This window comes from Oryzias melastigma, linkage group LG4, assembly GCF_002922805.2.
Source record: "Oryzias melastigma strain HK-1 linkage group LG4, ASM292280v2, whole genome shotgun sequence".
NCBI lineage: Eukaryota > Metazoa > Chordata > Actinopteri > Beloniformes > Adrianichthyidae > Oryzias > Oryzias melastigma.
Window position 1 is genome coordinate 18,176,322 of NC_050515.1, and position 17,659 is coordinate 18,193,980.

The window sequence follows — 17,659 nt, forward strand, 5'->3', positions numbered from 1 at the left end:
CCAAACAGCGTATCAGAGTATGGACATGTTTGTTGTGTCCTGTTTGTGCAAACACATCCAGACGACACTGTCTGTATGTCTTTAAGATCAATAGTCAAAACAGCTCGGAGGACGCCGATCGGACCTGAATGTAGCTGTAGATTACAATAACTAGACATGAGTTGACTGTAAAAATACACGTTTTTATGCGAGTTCACTCTTTCTCCAATGAAAAAAATGAAATTTCTTATTTTTTTGACTTGATAAAGTTGGTTGGAAAGAAAAGATTTCAAATTAAATAATTCCGTTTTGCAAAAGTCTAAAAAAAATCAGCAATTGCTTTAATAATTCTTATTTTTGACAGTTATGTCAAAATTGCTTAGAAATTGAGTCGTACTGAAAGAAAAATGCATGTTAAGTAGAAAACATGTTTTAAACATGCTAGATTCATGAAACTAACTTTACATACACTATTTTAAAGTTTAAAAATATATATGTATATATGTAAAATCTCAAAGAAAATTTGGACTTCTGTTTAAAACAACCTCATCTAGTATTGGTCATTTCCGTTCAAAAGAGACGGTCACATTTTATCTGCATCGTAGAAATGAAAAGGCCAGCGCTGAGAAGGAAGGCAGGACTGTGATGATGAGCTGGAGTTTCCACATTCTTTAAGAAAAAAAAACAGATCTGGGTTCTTGGGCTGGGTGAAAAAATGGAGAAAGATCTCCATATGCAGAATTTACATATTCATCTATGACAGCTGGGGTTTATTTGGAGCTCTATTTGGAAAAAAAAATATCCACTTAGCCATATCATCTTCAGCAATCGGGACTCATAAGCCTGGCAATAGGCTGAGAGGGTAGGATAACACTAATATGGCCTCAGATTTCTATGAGAACCTAGTTAATACTATTTACTGAGGAAGGTAGATGATCGACTGGGGTGCAGAGGATTGAAGGGGGGAAAGGAGATGGACATTAAGTGGCCTTCAAAGTCTGTAGATACTGCTTCAAGAGCCAATTACCAGGCTAATGGAGTTAATGCCAGAGATGAGATGGGCTCGGGAGATGAGAGAAGAGAGCGGATGGCAGGAAGCCTGACACAGACGGACTGTAGCAGGGAGGACGATTAGCGCTAGTGCTAATCTGATGAGCAAATCATTAAGCATCAAGGACCATGTATCGCATCCAGAGAGGCACCAAAACGGGATGAAGGGGCAAGGAAACACGCTACAAAGTACCCACATGCAATATCCGTCTGGGTTTGATCCATCATGTTAGGCTGAAGATTAAAAAGTTAGATCTCGAGGCTTAAAAACGATTTAGCCAATTACCGACGTTATCAGAAAAAAAATAGCTTTAATTTGTCATTCAGAGCTGCAACAGGGGCCCTCGCAGCCGTCAATGAGGATGATTGGAGCCCAGATTGCTGCTTCGAAAGGCCAAAAACATCTGCTGTCAGACTGACTTAGAGATGTCTATGCAGTTAAAAAAAATAATTCCTCTTCAGAGTGTTGCATCTGATTTGAGAGGAGAGAAGATTGGATGTGGTTAAGATTAGAAAAGGGAGGAAAGACGAGGTAGAAAGACCTGAGTTGGACTGATGCCAGCGAGCTCAGTGTGACAGGGAAGGCCCATCTGCACTCCCCAACACTCAAGATGGCAGATGTAGAAGCAGATTGATTTTCATTCAGCTGTCATGATACACAAGTGGAAAAAAAAAACACACACACACTCACACAATCATGGTGTTTGAAAGCTCTATCAAGTGCCTGGGCTGCTGTTCGCTGTCGGTCTGCCAAACTCTCTCTCGATCCTTCCTGTCATTTCCTCATTCTCCTTTCCTCCCTCTATCTCTCTCTTCCTCAATCTGTCTCCCTCAACGAGTGCTAGTAGAACTTAAACGACACATCTGGCGCTCAAATTAAATCATTTACAGTCCATAGTGAGAAGCGACGTTTAGTGACAATACAGCCGGTGGGGAATCAGCGTGTTTTCTCTGAGTTCTGACACCATCGCCTCCTCTGGCATCTGATTATATGTCATTGTGGAGCCGCTCAGAAGTGCGAGACATGTTTTCGTGCAGCACGGTACAAATCGAGGGGTTGAAGAAGTCAGGGAGGGAGCTGATCATCTGCTGGCGTCTCCTCTGACACCTGCACTCCCTTCTCTTTGTGTCGTGGCCTCCATCTGCAGGTCTCTCAACCTCAGCAGATTGGATTTTGTGAGAAGATGCAAAACATGATGCGTCTTTGACTTTTGCAAATGTTTACAAGGTCAGCTATGTGATAGTTTCAAACCATGGAGTAACTCGTAAATTTGCTTATTTACTGAAATAATAAAAAAAAAAACACTTTTAAATATTGAAGCACATCAGTGTGAGAGGAAAGCAATGAATCCAAACTGCAGATGGAGCTGCTGTCTGTACTGGGGACTTCCAAGTATTCTAATGTTACAGTGAGAAAAATCAGAAAAAAAACGGCTTACCTTGTGAAATGACAAGATTGATAAATCAGAACAACAAGATCTTCACTTGACAAACTCTCAGTGTTTAAAGTGATGGAACTAATAAAAAGTTTTGGGACAGATTTATCGCAAAAGTTATAGCTGAAGTCTCATTGTACTCTAAATGAAGTGAACCATGGAACATCATTTTAAACTTAAAAACCCATTCCATAAAAAATGTGTATTTAACATGTTCTTGTTGCAGTTATCTGATGATGGATTATATATACAGTATATAAAGAAAATTAAGCCAAAACTTGCTATTCTGAACATTTCTTTATTTTATTATTTTTTAATCAAGAACAAATAAAAAAATGATTTTAAAAAAGCTTGTAGATGTCACGTATGTTCTACAATTGGTGGGCTATAAGCTCTCTGCTCATGGGGTAAGATAGCTATCATCAAGAAACATTTCTTTTTGACATCTATCTTACCCCGTACCCGTTCTGCTTCATTCCAATGTATCCACTTGTAGACAAATAGATCCATATACTTCTTTGATTTCCTTGTCTGTGCTGACACTAAGGGTAACAGGAACACAGTTGATTAAGTAAGCAAAAACCCATGAGTGTGCCAGTTCAAGCAAAAAGACAAACCAAAAGGGATTGGGACTGCTGAGGACAAAGAGGGTAAAAAGAATGAAACAAAACCAGCACAACAAAACTTTAACCTCAAGCTGCCTCTGACTTAAATACCTGGCAGGTGGCACTTAAGGGGCATTGGCCACACCTGCCAGGTGAGCAGAAGGACTGGGGATGGAAAAGAGTTCAGCTGCAGCAGGACGTAACATCCAACAAAACCTTCATACTTTCTCCTCTATGTGACAGTTTATGCTACAACTATTTTCCCTTTCTGTGCCACAATTATCATTGTATCTTCTTGTCAAATCTGTATCATTTATAGCAACATTGAAAAACCTCTATTTTACTTTGAAAGCAAACTTGTAATTGTGTTTGTTCCCTCAAGGTTTCTTTGGCTAAAACATATGGAAAAAAAATCAGAAATAAACTTTCCATGTAAGCTGGTTTATATTTGTAGCAATACAAATCTTCTGGAAGCCTAATTTTTATGTCTTTAGAAAGTTGAATTTCAAGCTTTAATACAATATTTAATGTCATTTTATGACAGATTTATACGACACAAAAGGTACCACCGCAATCCAGTCTCACTAAAAGCACAAAAACATACTCCTACATGACAGCCGCTGTGCACAATTTATCCACATGTTGCAAAAAAATTACCAATGACCATAGGGGTTCTGCCAATCAGCTGGTGGTGACATTAATAAAACAATCGACTCCCTAATTCAGCCGTCAGGGACTGATGCAGAGTCGATACTGACACAGAGCTTGAAAATCCTGCAACTTTTCTTCTTTTTTTGAGAAAAAAATAATTTTAATTAGAAAAGACCGTTAAAAGATTATTAATTTTTATTTTCGTCTGGGAAGGGTTTGACTTTTGTACTTTAAAATATGTCCTTGGTGATCATTCATCATCATACCCAGACAGCATAGGCCTTTGTTCCTCCGACACCAGCCAGAACCGGACTGGTCCGGCCGCCGGAGAGACTGTAACGTGTGTGTTCAAACGAGGGGAGGACAGCTGCAACAGAAACAGAGCGCAACAGAAAGCTGTGTGAAGGAAGGAGGCAGTTGACCCGGTGTCAATTAAGAGCCCATATCGTTCCATTCCCTGGGGGCGAGGCTGACTCTAAAACATTAAATCATTGCATTCACTCAAACGATCCTGCTGTTTACCCGCCAAAAACCTGACGTGACCCGCTGCCTGACAAAAAAAAAAAGGGATTTCAGAGTCTGCATTACTGCCCTAGAGCCTCCTTCAGCAAGAGAAAAGTTAAAGAAGCAAAAAATAGGATAGAAAAAAAAACACCTTAATAAAAACAAAACTAAAAGCAGTTTTGCACTTCACATTTTTGCAATATAATTCTGAATAAGTTCTTTCAAAATGGAAACCGGGAATTTTGTGGTGAAAAAATATTCACAATTCTTGCCGTTTGTGGTTTTATGGATCATTCCTTCCCTAAAGGGAGAATATGAAGTTCTGGCTGAAATCTTTTAAGATTTAGGAATGACTTTTGCTGGAGTCTTTCGGGGAATGTGAGCTGGTTTTCTAAGACTCACTGCCACCAAATGTACCACATGGTTATCCCCCTAACTTAAAACACTCAGTTCCACCATGCTGTAAGCGATGTTGCTGCAGCCCACTGGTCCTCTTGAGATTGGTTCTTGTGGTCTTGAGCAATTTCTAGAGCTGTTCCAGAAGCAAGAAAGCACTGGTCTTGCACATAAATCCACAAGACCTCACTTAAAACTACTCATTAAATGTAAAGACCCCCTCCAATTAAACCATTAAAATCAAGATTAAATTGCATTCATGAGTATTTCTTGATTCAAATCGTTGTGTATCAGGAGCAGACAAAAATGCTGTTGGAAAAAGCTGGTAGCAGTGATAGAAGCTTTAACTGCAAGCCACAGGCTGATGCATCCTACTTGTACACAAAGACATCTCTGTGTGTCTTCGTTTCCTCATCATCTGGCTCAAAACAACTTGATAACTTCAACATTTCCCACCAGTTTGGGCTAAAAACAGTATTCTGGTTGATGTAAAGAGCAACAAAAAGTGGGACCACCAGACAAAAATAACATTTGACACAAAAGTGAGGAGAGTAATTGGTGGTTGCATAGGTGGCTGACTGATTTTTTCATGTGGCAATGGGTCTGATTGAACCACATTTAAAAGGTGTGCCTCTGTATCTTAGTCTACATAATAATTTATGCGTTTTGTTTTTCATACAGCAGGATTTTTTTTTATTATGAAACCATCAACCACAGTCAAACTGTGACCTAAACCAAAATATTAAAGATCTAATGACTAACTTTAACATTTTTGGCATAGAAAAACAAAAGCAACTTCTATATAAAGTTTAGTGTTAAATCCAAACTCTGAAGTTTTAATGAACTCACACATTTCAAAAGAGTCACCCACACTTGCATTGTAAAACTGACAGCAAACATTTAAACTGATTTAGTAATAAATCCCATATTTCCAATTGTTTGTTGGTGGCAGACACCAAATCAGCTTTTCTGTAAAATCCTCTCTGACAAAATGTGACTAACTATTGTTCTTTTTTGTCTGACTATCACTCTAATCCTCTCTTTCTCTGTGACTGCCTCACTCCATCCATCCTCCCCAACTGGAGGAAATAGGCCTCAGTACTGACCACTGTGGACACTGTGTCGCCTGTGTAGGTCTTGCAAGGGGGATGAGCTGTGTGATCTCATTTTAAATATATGCATGTGTGTGTTTGTGTTCTAAATGAGGAGCTGGCCTGGATGTTACCAGGTTCTGGCTGGGAGTAGTGTTTCTGTGTGTCTAGGGGTGGGGAGGGAGCTACAGTGGACAGAGTTGGCCGGAATTGGGAGAGGGCTAGCAGGATTTGACTGTTCCGGCTGTGTGTGTGGGTGTACATCTGGTTGTGTGTGTAACTTGTTGGCACATGGTCACTTGTAACTCTGTGTGTGTGCACATGTCTGGCCATTGTTGTAGGTATGCAGCAGATCAGTTTAAGCCCCATGAACCTATTGTTTTGTGGAAGAAAAAAAAAAAAAACTCCTCTGCAAATATATCCAGTACATTTCGTTTGATAGTTTACCCAAGTCAACCATATATAAAAGTGTATATCTTTTTTTTTTTTTTTAACTCTTGTACCTCATCTTGTGCACAAAGGCATGACTGGATGCACTGTTATTTTTTTTTACAGTACAGAATATTTTTCAGAGTTATTTAACCATGTTAACTTTGATGGGAACTTGAATGAAAAGATGTCCTATTATACAAAAATAACTGAATATCAGATACAAAAACACATAAGCTTAACATGTCTTTTTTATTTAGCCCACGCCATGTTGGAGTCATTTGATGTTGCTTATGAAAAATGTGGTCAACAATGAAGAAGAAGAAAAAAAATAAACTACTTTAGAGCAAAGCATTACACAAATAATATATAGGGACCTGCTTTGCTGCCATTCCAGTTGGATAGAGCTCTTGGAGATGACATTCCACAGGGTTGTCTCCCTCAAGGAGCCGCCATATTGGCAGCAATCGGGCCCAAGGAACTGAATCCGCTGACTGCTGCGGTGAAGGAGACTAACCATGGTTGATAACTGTTGCTCCCCAGATTGTACAAATAGACGCGGAAAAAAGATAGTTACAATATTCCCCCCTTATTTGCAGGGGTTAGGGACCGGAGGAATCCGCAAATACCCCCCGCGGGCGAAGGATGGATTAAGAGTTTTAATATTATTATCATTATTCAGAACAAAAGACCGTACAGCAGCCGCAGCTACAGCGTACTTTTTGACGCAGAAGAAGAGTGTCTCTCTGTATCTCATAGTCAGAAAAGCATGCTTCCTCCTAAATCAAATAATAAACACTTGCTGAGGAAGAGGATTGTTCTCCCTGATTATCTTCTTCAACATATCTGGGTTTTTTCGGGCTCCAATGGGTTTAAAGTTTCAGCAGTGGCGCTCACGAATCCGCCGTTCATGTTCCTGCCAAAATGGCAGACTGACTACAGGGAGTCACGTGGGGTCGGGAGCTCTATTGGGCTATTTCCCACCACAGTGAGGCTAAACAAAGACACTTTAGTGGTGAAACAAAGTGACCGCGGGAAAGCCATTAACCTATTAAACATCAAAGCTTCAAAGTTTCTGTCAACACTAAAATGTCCAAATTTACAGCTCCTTGTACGAGGTAAAGGGAACTACTTTGGCAACAACCACTTTTTAAAGGTAGGTGGAAGTTGGTTTGAGTGTTTTTTTTTCAATGCTTGACTTAACCCGGTAGCACTAGACTTTTAGCTCCAGTGTTTACTTTCTTTCAGCTATTGTGACTCTTCAACCACCGATTACAAGCACCGATATGGATCACTTTATGTTCATCAAGTGGTACCGGTGCATATCGATGCAAAGCCGATATGTAAAGCTGTTTTTCTCTGCGACAGATTTGGCTGATCGAAGGTGATCAAATAAGTCAATCATCAAGATTTGTGGTATGTCAAAAAGATTGTGTTATTTAGATATCTCCAGTGACAGCTATGGTGTTAGGGGGTTATTAATAATAAATAGTTCTTTAAAATCTTTTTTTTTAAAACACAATTTGCAAAAGTATTTGTTAAAGTGTCGACATTCTTTGAATTATCGTACCTCTTTTTCCGTCTACACAATTAGAGTAATTCCAATGGATTCTGAAGCTGAAAAAACAACTTTGTAATGATATCAAAAATTTTTAACCTAAACCAACTGATTCTGACCCAAAGCAAAGTAACTTTATTAATGTAAAGTGTGGCATATAGACGCAAAACTACTTTTGTCAGCTTTGAAAACTTGGAATTCCGTTAATTCCGTTAATGGTCAAACAATGATGGACTTAGCAGTTTGGCTGTGACAGTGTGGCTCCAGCTCCAGTATTAAATTGTTCACTAAATGTTATTATTTTAGCTGTATTTGTGGTGTCAGCCTTTTGAAGACATTACATTTTTGACATTAAGTATTAAAAATGTTAATGTTTTTTTCTTTCCTTTTTCCTCCCATTCTGTCCATCAAGAAAAGTATCCAAGTATAATTTGTACTGTATAAAGTTTAGCCTCAAATACAAATGGGATTTATACAAATATACACGTATCCTGTGACAGAAGATTCATAACCCCCTATTGTAACAATTAAATCTCGTATCTGTTTGCTCAGTTGCTGGACAGGACAAGTCAAGAAGGAAAACATATATATCAACAGTTTTACATGATGTTAAAGGTCTTAGTTTTGAAATGTCACGATTACGTAAAAAAAAAAAAAAATAGAAAAAATCTCTCAATATGACATATTTCATTTTTCCCCCCTTTTGGGAATATTGTAAATGATAAACATCTTCTTGGTATTAAACAGCACTGTCTACAATTGCTCTGCTGTTATATAATCATAAATGTGATTATTATTTATGTAGAAGTTACAGTGTACATATGGAGCACTTTATTTTTTTATTAGGATTTTGTGTTTGAGTGTCAGTCCTTGTTTGCACCAAGAAGAATGATGATATAATGCTAAATCAATGCTTTTTCTGTCTCCTTGGTTTAATGTGGAGGTTCTGCATCCTTGATGAGGACGTTAATACAAACAAAATGTAATATTTCATGCAGGTAAAGATTCAGAAATTTTGAAAGTGCTTTCTTGTACAGAATAAGAGCTTCACTAATGTTCTTCATTTTAACAGGAACTTTCATCTATTTAGAAAAAAAAATGCTAAAAATAAACGACCTTAAAATAACAGTAGATTGGCACTGCAAGGACTGACAAAATCGGGTTCAAAATTATTCGGGATTTACATACAAGTCACTCACTGTGCAAACAGAATGTTAGATTTCTTTTTGTCTTCAATTAAGGTAGTTTTTCAGGTCTTTTTTGCTCCTATTTTTCATGGGATGGACTTAAAGATCTAAAATTCATTCCAGATACACAATATTACCATCTCTCTCAAACATTGTTCACAAATCTGTCTAAATGTGTGATAGTGAGCACTTCTGCTTTGCTGAGATAATCCATCCCACCTTACAGGTGTGCCACATCAAGATGCTGATCTGACATCATGATTAGTGCACAGGTGTGCCTTAGACTGCCCACAATAAAAGGCCACCTTGAAATGTGCTGTTTTGTCTCACAGCAAAATACCACAGACATCACAGGCATTGAGGAAGCGTGCAATTGGCATGCTGACAGCAGGAATGTCAACCAGATCTGTTGCTCGTGCATTCAATGTTCATTTCTCCACCATAAGCTGTCTCCAAAGGCGTTTCAGAGAATATGGCAGCACATCCAACTCGTCTCACAACCGCAGACCACGTGTAACCACACCAGCCCAGGACCTCCACATCCAGCAGGTTCACCTCCAAGATCGTCTGAGACCAGCCACTCAGACAGCTGCTGAAACAATTGGTTTGCATAACCAAAAATTTCTGCACAAACTGTCAGAAACCATCTCAGGGATGCTCAACTATATGCTCGTCGTCCTCATCGGGGTCTTAACCTGACTCCACATAGTTGTCGTAACAGACTTGAGTGGGCAAGTTCTCAAGTTCTGGCACGTTGGAGAGGTGTTCTCTTCACGGATGATTCTCAGTTTACATTGTTCAGGGCAGATGGCAGACAGCGTGTGTGGCGTCGTGTGGGTGAGCGCTTTGCTGATGTCAATGTTGTGGATAGAGTGGCCCATGGTGGTGGTGGGGTTATGGTATGGGCAGGCATCTGTCATGGATGAAGAATGCAGGTGCATTTTATTGATGGCATTTTGAATGCACAGAGATACGGTGATGAGATCCTGAGGCCCATTGTTGTGCCATACATCCATGAACGTCACCTCATGTTTCAGCAAGATAATGCACGGCCCACTGTTGCAAGGATCTGTACACAATTCTTGGAAGCTGAAAATGTCCCAGTTCTTGTATGACCAGCAAACTCACCGGACATGTCACCCATTGAGCATGTTTGGGATGTGCTTGACCGGCGTATACGACAGCGTGTACCAGTTCCCACTAATGTCCAGCAACTTCGCACAGCCATTGAAGAGGAGTGGACCAACATTCCACAGGCCACGATTGACAATCTGATAAACTCTATGCGAAGAAGATGTGTTGCACTGTATGAGGCAAATGGTAGTCACACCAGATATTGACTGGTTCTGGGTCCCCAGACCCCAATAAAGCAAAAGACAGCACATTTCAGGGCGGCCTTTTATTGTGGGCAGTCAAAGGCACACCTGTGCACTAATCATGATGTCAGATCAGCATCTTGATGTGACACACCTGTGAGGTGGGATGGATTATCTCAGCAAAGCAGAAGTGCTCACTATCACACAGATTTGTGAACAATGTTTGAGAGAAATTATAATATTGTGTATCTGGAATGAATTTTAGATCTTTGAGTCCATCTCATGAAAAATGGGAGCAAAAACAAAAGTGTTGCGTTTATATTTTTGTTGAGTGTAGCCGAGTAATGGAGCTAGAGTGTCTTTTTGATATTTGGAAAGATGACACAAGTTTATAACACCCTTATGAATGTACAAGCAGAAGTGTGAGTTCTGGTTAAAAAAAAAAAAAAAGACAATCAAAATATTTTGACAAACGTGGAGAGATTCTCTGAATGAGACTATTTGAATGTGTTGAAATTGACTTTAAATCAGTTGCTCTTGAAATTCTAAATAAATTAATTTAGTAATTGCTATACGCATGCTTTTTGTCACAAACTTGATTTGCACATGCACAAATAGTTCAGTGGCAATGTGAACAAAACCAAATGTAAAAGAAAGAAGTCCACTCTTAATCAAGACCAAAGAACTGGACTAAGGAACTTTCCTGGTGTGAAAATAAACTCAAACTAGGGCATTTCCAAATAAGATGGTTATATCTTTATTAAGTCACGGGAGACAACAAACAAATATTTAACAAACATTTACAAAAATTCACCAACATGGCTTTGTCATGAAGAAAAAAAAAATTAAGAAAAGTTGACACGCTTTTTAAGACATTTTGTAAAATTTCTTGTAAACTTAATCATTTATCTTGCTTAGACCTGAAAAACAATCAGGTAATTCTGAGCACTTTTATTTAAGGTTACTTTAACACTACTCTTGGGAATGCGCGTTCAAGCCTAGAGCAAGATTAGCAGGATCTAATGGACATGTACTAGTAAACAGTAGCAACATATAAATAAGAAGCCCTTCCCTGCTTGTGCGTTGTGAAGACCATATGCTAAACATGCTTTTAGCACGTTATTGAACAAGCTTCATATGCCCAGTACGAACACAACGTAACACTTGACCTCAATGATTGGGTTTTGAGGTTAAATAAAAATCTACTACATATAACAGCTAAAGGTCACTGATCACACTTTGCACTTTAAAGTACACTTCATAAAAACCATTAAAAGGACTGAATGGAAGCAGTAAGCCTATAATGTTTACAATTCATGTCATGCTTAACAATATAATTTACAACCATAGACTGTGACTTTGTGTCGTGAATGGTGGTGGAGGACCTAAACACAGGAGACAAGGCTTGGTGGCAGAAACTCAAACATGGGAGAACCAGCCCATTGACATAACAGAACAGAGCAGATGACCTGACAATGAGGAACTGAAAATCAGACACTTAAATCCACTGAGGTTGATTAAGTGAATGAAGACAGCTGTGGACGATTAAACCTGAACATGGCGAGACTGACGGGGAAAACAGAACATGACAAAACCTAAACACAGAATCCTGACACTAAGCAAACACACCAATCATATTTTTTTCCTTTTTTGATGAGGCTTGATTGTTATTAGAACCAAGTGTTTATGATTGAATTTCAAAGACAATTTAAGAAACAGCAAGAAAATTGAATCAATAAGGATTAAAACATGTTTACTGAGCTCATCATTCAAATCCTTCCATCTAGATTACAGCTTTGCTTAACAGTATTGTCTTTAATGTAACTTTCTATTCATTAAAACCAAATTATGGTAAGTCGATAAAAGTCTCTGAGCTGTGCTTGTTGTGAAGGCTGGTCATTGGTGAACCAAGCAGAGCTGATTATAGTGGATTTACAGCCTGTTGCGTTTGATCAAAGTCCAACTGATATCAGCCTTGCAGACCAGCTAAGCTCTCAGAGCCAAATCCATAATAATACCGCTACAACACGGACAACAAAGGCACAGCCAACGCAAGTAAATAAACGTAGGCAGAAAATAACATTTGGGGACCCTCCCAGCTGAGTAAAAGAATACTGCTGAATACAAACTGCCGTAATTGGTCTGAAAATTAGACTGATAGAAGACGGGAGCTGGACAGTAAATCCATTTAACTCATCTGTTTACTACTGATGCTTTTGAAGAAAAGGGTTCTCTGGGTTTGATGTTGTCTCTCAAAGATTAGTGTCACAAAGAGTTATAGATTGATAGAGTTATTCCATTTTATTTTCTATTGATTTCTTAACAAGAAAAAAAAAAAAAACAGTAGTTTTTCAACCAAGGCTGTTTTAAGCAGGCCACGAGTCGTATCATGCTGAAATTTTACAAGAGAGAGTTCAGTTGCTGAGTTGCCCATTTGAAGTTTTGTCAAATTGTGGTCGGCTTTTCAGCTCCCAGAATGATCCATCTAACTTGTATTTTTAGTGAAAATAAGCATGGCTCAGTCTTTAATGTTCTTCAAAAACAGAGGCGTGCATGTGTACGTGCGTGTGCAGGCCGCTCCTCTTCAGGACTGAAAAAGTTTTCACTTTCAGCCTCTTCGGCCTTCAGGAGGATCACCCTCTTTATCTCCTCCCCCAGCTATCCCTCCATCATGTCTTAATGTGTTTGATAAAATATCAGGCGTTCGTGGAAAAGCACACTGCAAAAGCTGCGCCTTTCTTTGTGTATGTGGGGGGCAAAATAGGCATCACCTAAAGGATGAGGAGAAAGGGCTGAGTTCGCTCTGCCTGTCCAAGTGTGTCCGTCCAATATCTGCATTAAGAAGCCGTCCGGTTTCTTTTCAAAGTCAGCCACTTTCGGCGGGCCGCTGAATCTCAAGCCTTTTGTGCCTCCTCAATCTCCACATTTCTCCCTTGCTGCCCCCGCCTCTAAGTCCGCCTGAGTGTTTGTAATGGCCTAGACGCTGTGGTGTTTTTTTATTTTTTATTTTTGGGGGGGTATGAAGGAAGTAAGAGGAATGGAGGAGGAAAAAGAAATGAAGCAGGAGGAACTGGGGGGTGAAGGGGTAGTGGAACAATAGGAGGAGAGAGGGAAGTGATGGAGAAAGTGGCGGAAAAGGAGACACTGCAGAGGGATGCTCAGGGGTAAAGGAGGCCAGGTCTTTAGGAGGAAGCCAGGCGGCACTAAGCATCTCTGTTGCTGCTCAGTCAGGCCTGCTTTCACCCCAGGCAATGAAAATCTTCCCCCCTCCACTGGACCACATCCTGCTCTGACCACAGAGCCCTCCTTTTCTCTGCTGTCCACTTCATCCTCTCATTCCTCCTCTCACTCTCCTGCATCCTCTTATGTCGCTGCTCCCTACAGGAGCATCCTTTTCCTGCTATAAACCCTGGTGTGTATTGTCTTATATTGTCCACACACTCAGGCAGCAGAGTCATTATCATCTGGACAAATTACTCACCACCATAAGCTGCCTTTTTAGTTGAAATCAGGAAGGTTTTTTTCTTGTCAGGTTACATCCAATATATATATATATATATATATATATGGATATGTCTCAAAAATATTAAAAAATATAAATTAGACTTTAATTTGTTTGGCTATTTTTTAAGTTTATGTGGATAAACTGACTTTTTTTAATCCAGAGCATCATTTGTTGTTTGACTAAATATAATATTTACTTATTTAGATCTCAACCTTATCTTAAGAAATTTCAATGTGAGCTTTAGGCAGTTTCATCTTAAAATGTATATTATTTGACTGGCTCTTTCTCGTCTTATAGTTATAAACTTTTAAGAAAGGAACAGCAACTTTTAGTCGTAAAATCAACATATATTGAATTGATCCCTGGCTAAGAACATACTTTTTTCTGTTTAGGTTGTTGTCACCTTTAGACTTCTCTCAAAAATACTCTCTCAAACTCTGAGGCGGTGGCCTCTGGACTAATTGCTAGATTGGAGCAGATTTTCTAGTTCAGTTCAGGGCTGTAATTGTGAAGAGAGCTGGGAAGAATGACAGGGCTTCAAGCTGAGAGGACAAATCACCGGGGGCCACCGATTAGACTGCAATGATGTTCCCACGTCTATGTGTGTGAGTGTGTGTGTTTAGAGGGTGAGGGGGTTAAGCCAACCGCTTCTCAGTTCCAGGTTTCCGCGGTGCTGACCTTGCACTTGCATACAGACGCACAAACCCTGTTGACCCTGAAGATGACAGTGCCTCACACCAGCATCAAAACACTGTAAGGGATGATTCAAAATAAAACAATGTGGGAAACGCAGACATGAAATGCCATCTAATCATATTTTTTCCCTAAAAAGCACAAAACCTCTCAAATATCTTCATCTTGTAATCAGTAAAATTTGAAACAAATTTTGAACCTGTTATTTTGTTAACTTGAATTGTTTTTGTGCTTCAACTCAATACACAATAGTACAGTAGCATACATGTAGCTTCACTCAGCAGTCATGAAAATGGTAATATATTAATGCAAATATATATAAATATATATATTAAGGTTAAGATCGAGCTACAGTGACTGACATTTTTTCAGCAGCTGCTCTGCCTGTCAAAGCAGCCGCATCAACAATGAATTTAAGGAGTGCAAAATAAGAGCAAAGAAAATGTAATCCAGTTTGTCTGTAGCCCACTGCGTGGAGTCAAAAAAACTGAAACACTATTCTTCACATTCAGAAATGACAAATCAGGTAAATAAAAGTAAAGAGTTGCAAGGATGCTTGTTTTAAAGATACAACCGGCGTTGCTTCCTTAGATATTGATCGCATATCCATGGATAGATACTATCAGGGAAACGTGTGCAAACATCCCAACTAAAACTGTCATACTGTCACCTCAGTCTACATGCATGACTTGGGCAAAAATTTGTCTGTAGAGAAATCATTTTTACAAGAAAATGCATTACATTAACATACAGAAAAAGTAACTTAGGACAAAGATTTAAAATAAGTAGATTGCATCTTCTCTCTCAGCAAGAATGGGATGCAAATGAAAGACTACAAACACACAGATTCGCTAAACAACATGCATGTTGGTTGCAGATACCCCTGGAAGAGAGCACCTGTATAGAAGGCCTGCTCTTCAATAGCATCACTCATTCAATTTCTATCGTTCAAACACTATTCCCTTTCTTCGTATGTTTAGCTTTATTAAAAAGCCAAAGTATTCTATCACTTAATCACAGAGAATAAAAAAAAACAGATATTGACCTATTTAGGTCAGCTTACCTTGACATGATGTCACTGCTCTCATTATGACAGAGGAAGTGGTCCTGTTGCCTGATTGGTTGCCAGTATCTGTCCAAACCAGCTTTACATCCAAAGAGTAAAAGGAAAATTGACACCTCACTGATAAAACTGGAATACTTTTGCTTTTGATCCCGTTTATGATTTTGATCGTCTTGCTTTTTTCCTCTTGAGCCCAAAGTCTTTTTCGAATTATCTTACTCTCTCCGTCAGCATAAACACTCCAATCTTCTATGCTAAAAAAAATATTCGTCTCCATTTAAACATCTGCAGCTCTTCCTAAGTCCTTTTACCCCATCTTGCCTTCTACTATCCCCATCATCCCAATCTTTCCATAGCCCCATCATTCCCATCATCCCTGTGGCTTTTTTTGTCTGCCTCCATCAGCTCCACGTCTTTCCTCATGAGTAGATCCTTCCCTAACTTTTCAAGTAAAACTTTCCTCTTCCAGTTTCATCTGGCCTGCCGTCTTCCTTGTCCCCCTTCTGCCTTGGAGGTTGTATTCGGCCTCGGCTCTTCCTCTCCCTGCCTCGTCTCCAGCCTGCCTTCCCCTCTTCTCTGCCTCCCTCAGCCCCAGCCTTCTGCTCAGTGTTCAAGGGGAGAGCCAGCTAGGAATGCTGTGGCTCTAGACGTTTTGTCCAAGCCCTAGGTCTCTTTCACTGAGGCAAGATTAGTTCATACAAAAACTCAACAATACACCACTGAAAGCCATTGTTGATATTCAACATTTTTCACATAGCGGAGCAGAATAGACAATGTGGCAGCTGGGAAAGCCCGAAGCGGACTCGCAGGGTTGATGGCTGATGGTATCTCAGCTGAGCGAGGCCTTAATCCCTTTCAGACACACACACATACACACCCCCACATGTATACACACTCAACAGCCTGGAGACAGCAAAATCAATACTCCTTGCAATTTCTCTGTGTGAATCAGTGGGAGGATGAATGGCAAGAAAAAGAAAGTGGCACTGTTTATGCACACGTGTGTGTGGTGTCATACTGTCTTAGCACATTAAGTATCTAAGATTCCTGAGGAACTAAAAATATTTTAAATACATTTGAATATTTTTTTGTACCACAATTGATTAGTGTAACACTAACATTTTTATACTAAATATTCAAGCAGGTATTTTTGGCATTTATTGGTAACATGCCTTCTCCTTAAAGGGTAAAACTGTTTAATACATGTATTTAATACTTATCCCCAACATAAACATTCACATTATATTAGGAGTCAAATGAACAGCAGCAGCTTAAATCCGCCCATGTCACAACATCCCATCCACAAAAAGTGGACCATCATGAGAAAGTTCTTTATTTTTTGTTGCAGATTAAAACATAAAAAAAATGGGGTTTGTATGGTATGACATAATCATAATCTAACTGGCTGGACACACCTGAACCAGGTAATCAGCCATGAGTAGGGGAAGGATATCTGTATGTGCAAACACAATGACCCTAGAAGTGCCCACTCTGGCATATGGTATCTCAGTCTGGGTCAGTAGACTGCTGACTCCATAGATGTCTATTGACACCTTTTACAAGCAAGGTAAATCACAAATGTCTTTTCTAAAGAAGCTGGTTGTTGACAGAGTGTTTTATCCAGGGAAAAAGTGCGGTGCACCTTTAACTGATAGGAAGTGAAATCCATTCAAGAATTTAAAAAGGTTCATCACAAGGAGTGGATGAGAGTTGGTACATATAGAGCCACAACAAACAAACAAAAATCCTAGACAGGAGCTACAAATGTTGTAATTCTTTTTCAAGCCAGTTCAGAATCAAAGACTGTCAGAAGAGCTTTACCAAGCTAAGGAGAAAAAGAACTGGACAATAGCTTAGTGGTTCAAAGTCGTCTTTTTAGATGAAAGTAAGTTTTGCATTTTATGTGGAATTTCAGGTGCAAGAATCAGAAGGAAGAGTGAGGTGAGAAGCAGCAGCAAGAGGAGAAAGGAGTGCTGGAAAACAGGCAGGGTGATAGATTTTGAGGATGTTGAAGGTGTGAAATTCAGACTTTGTTTTCCATTACTTTCATTTGGACTGTTGTCTCAACATGGAATTGCAACCACGTATTTGATTTTAGAAACAAGAGAATAGATTCAGCATTTTGCAACAATAAACTAGACGGATGTTTAAAAACAGAAAAATCCATTTAAAAATTGTCAAAAACTCAAATACTTC

General features: G+C 39.3%; 1 long non-coding RNA gene across 1 annotated transcript in view; it reads right to left on the reverse strand.

Annotated features, from left to right (window-relative positions):
- The window catches only part of LOC112150501, a 78,634-nt gene extending 62,542 nt beyond the window's left edge, over positions 1-16,092 (reverse strand). The window contains exon 1 of the long non-coding RNA XR_002919969.2: positions 15,464-16,092. This is a non-coding gene — a long non-coding RNA (uncharacterized LOC112150501). The remainder of the gene's footprint in view (positions 1-15,463) is intronic.
- Positions 16,093-17,659: the final 1,567 nt, after the last annotated feature.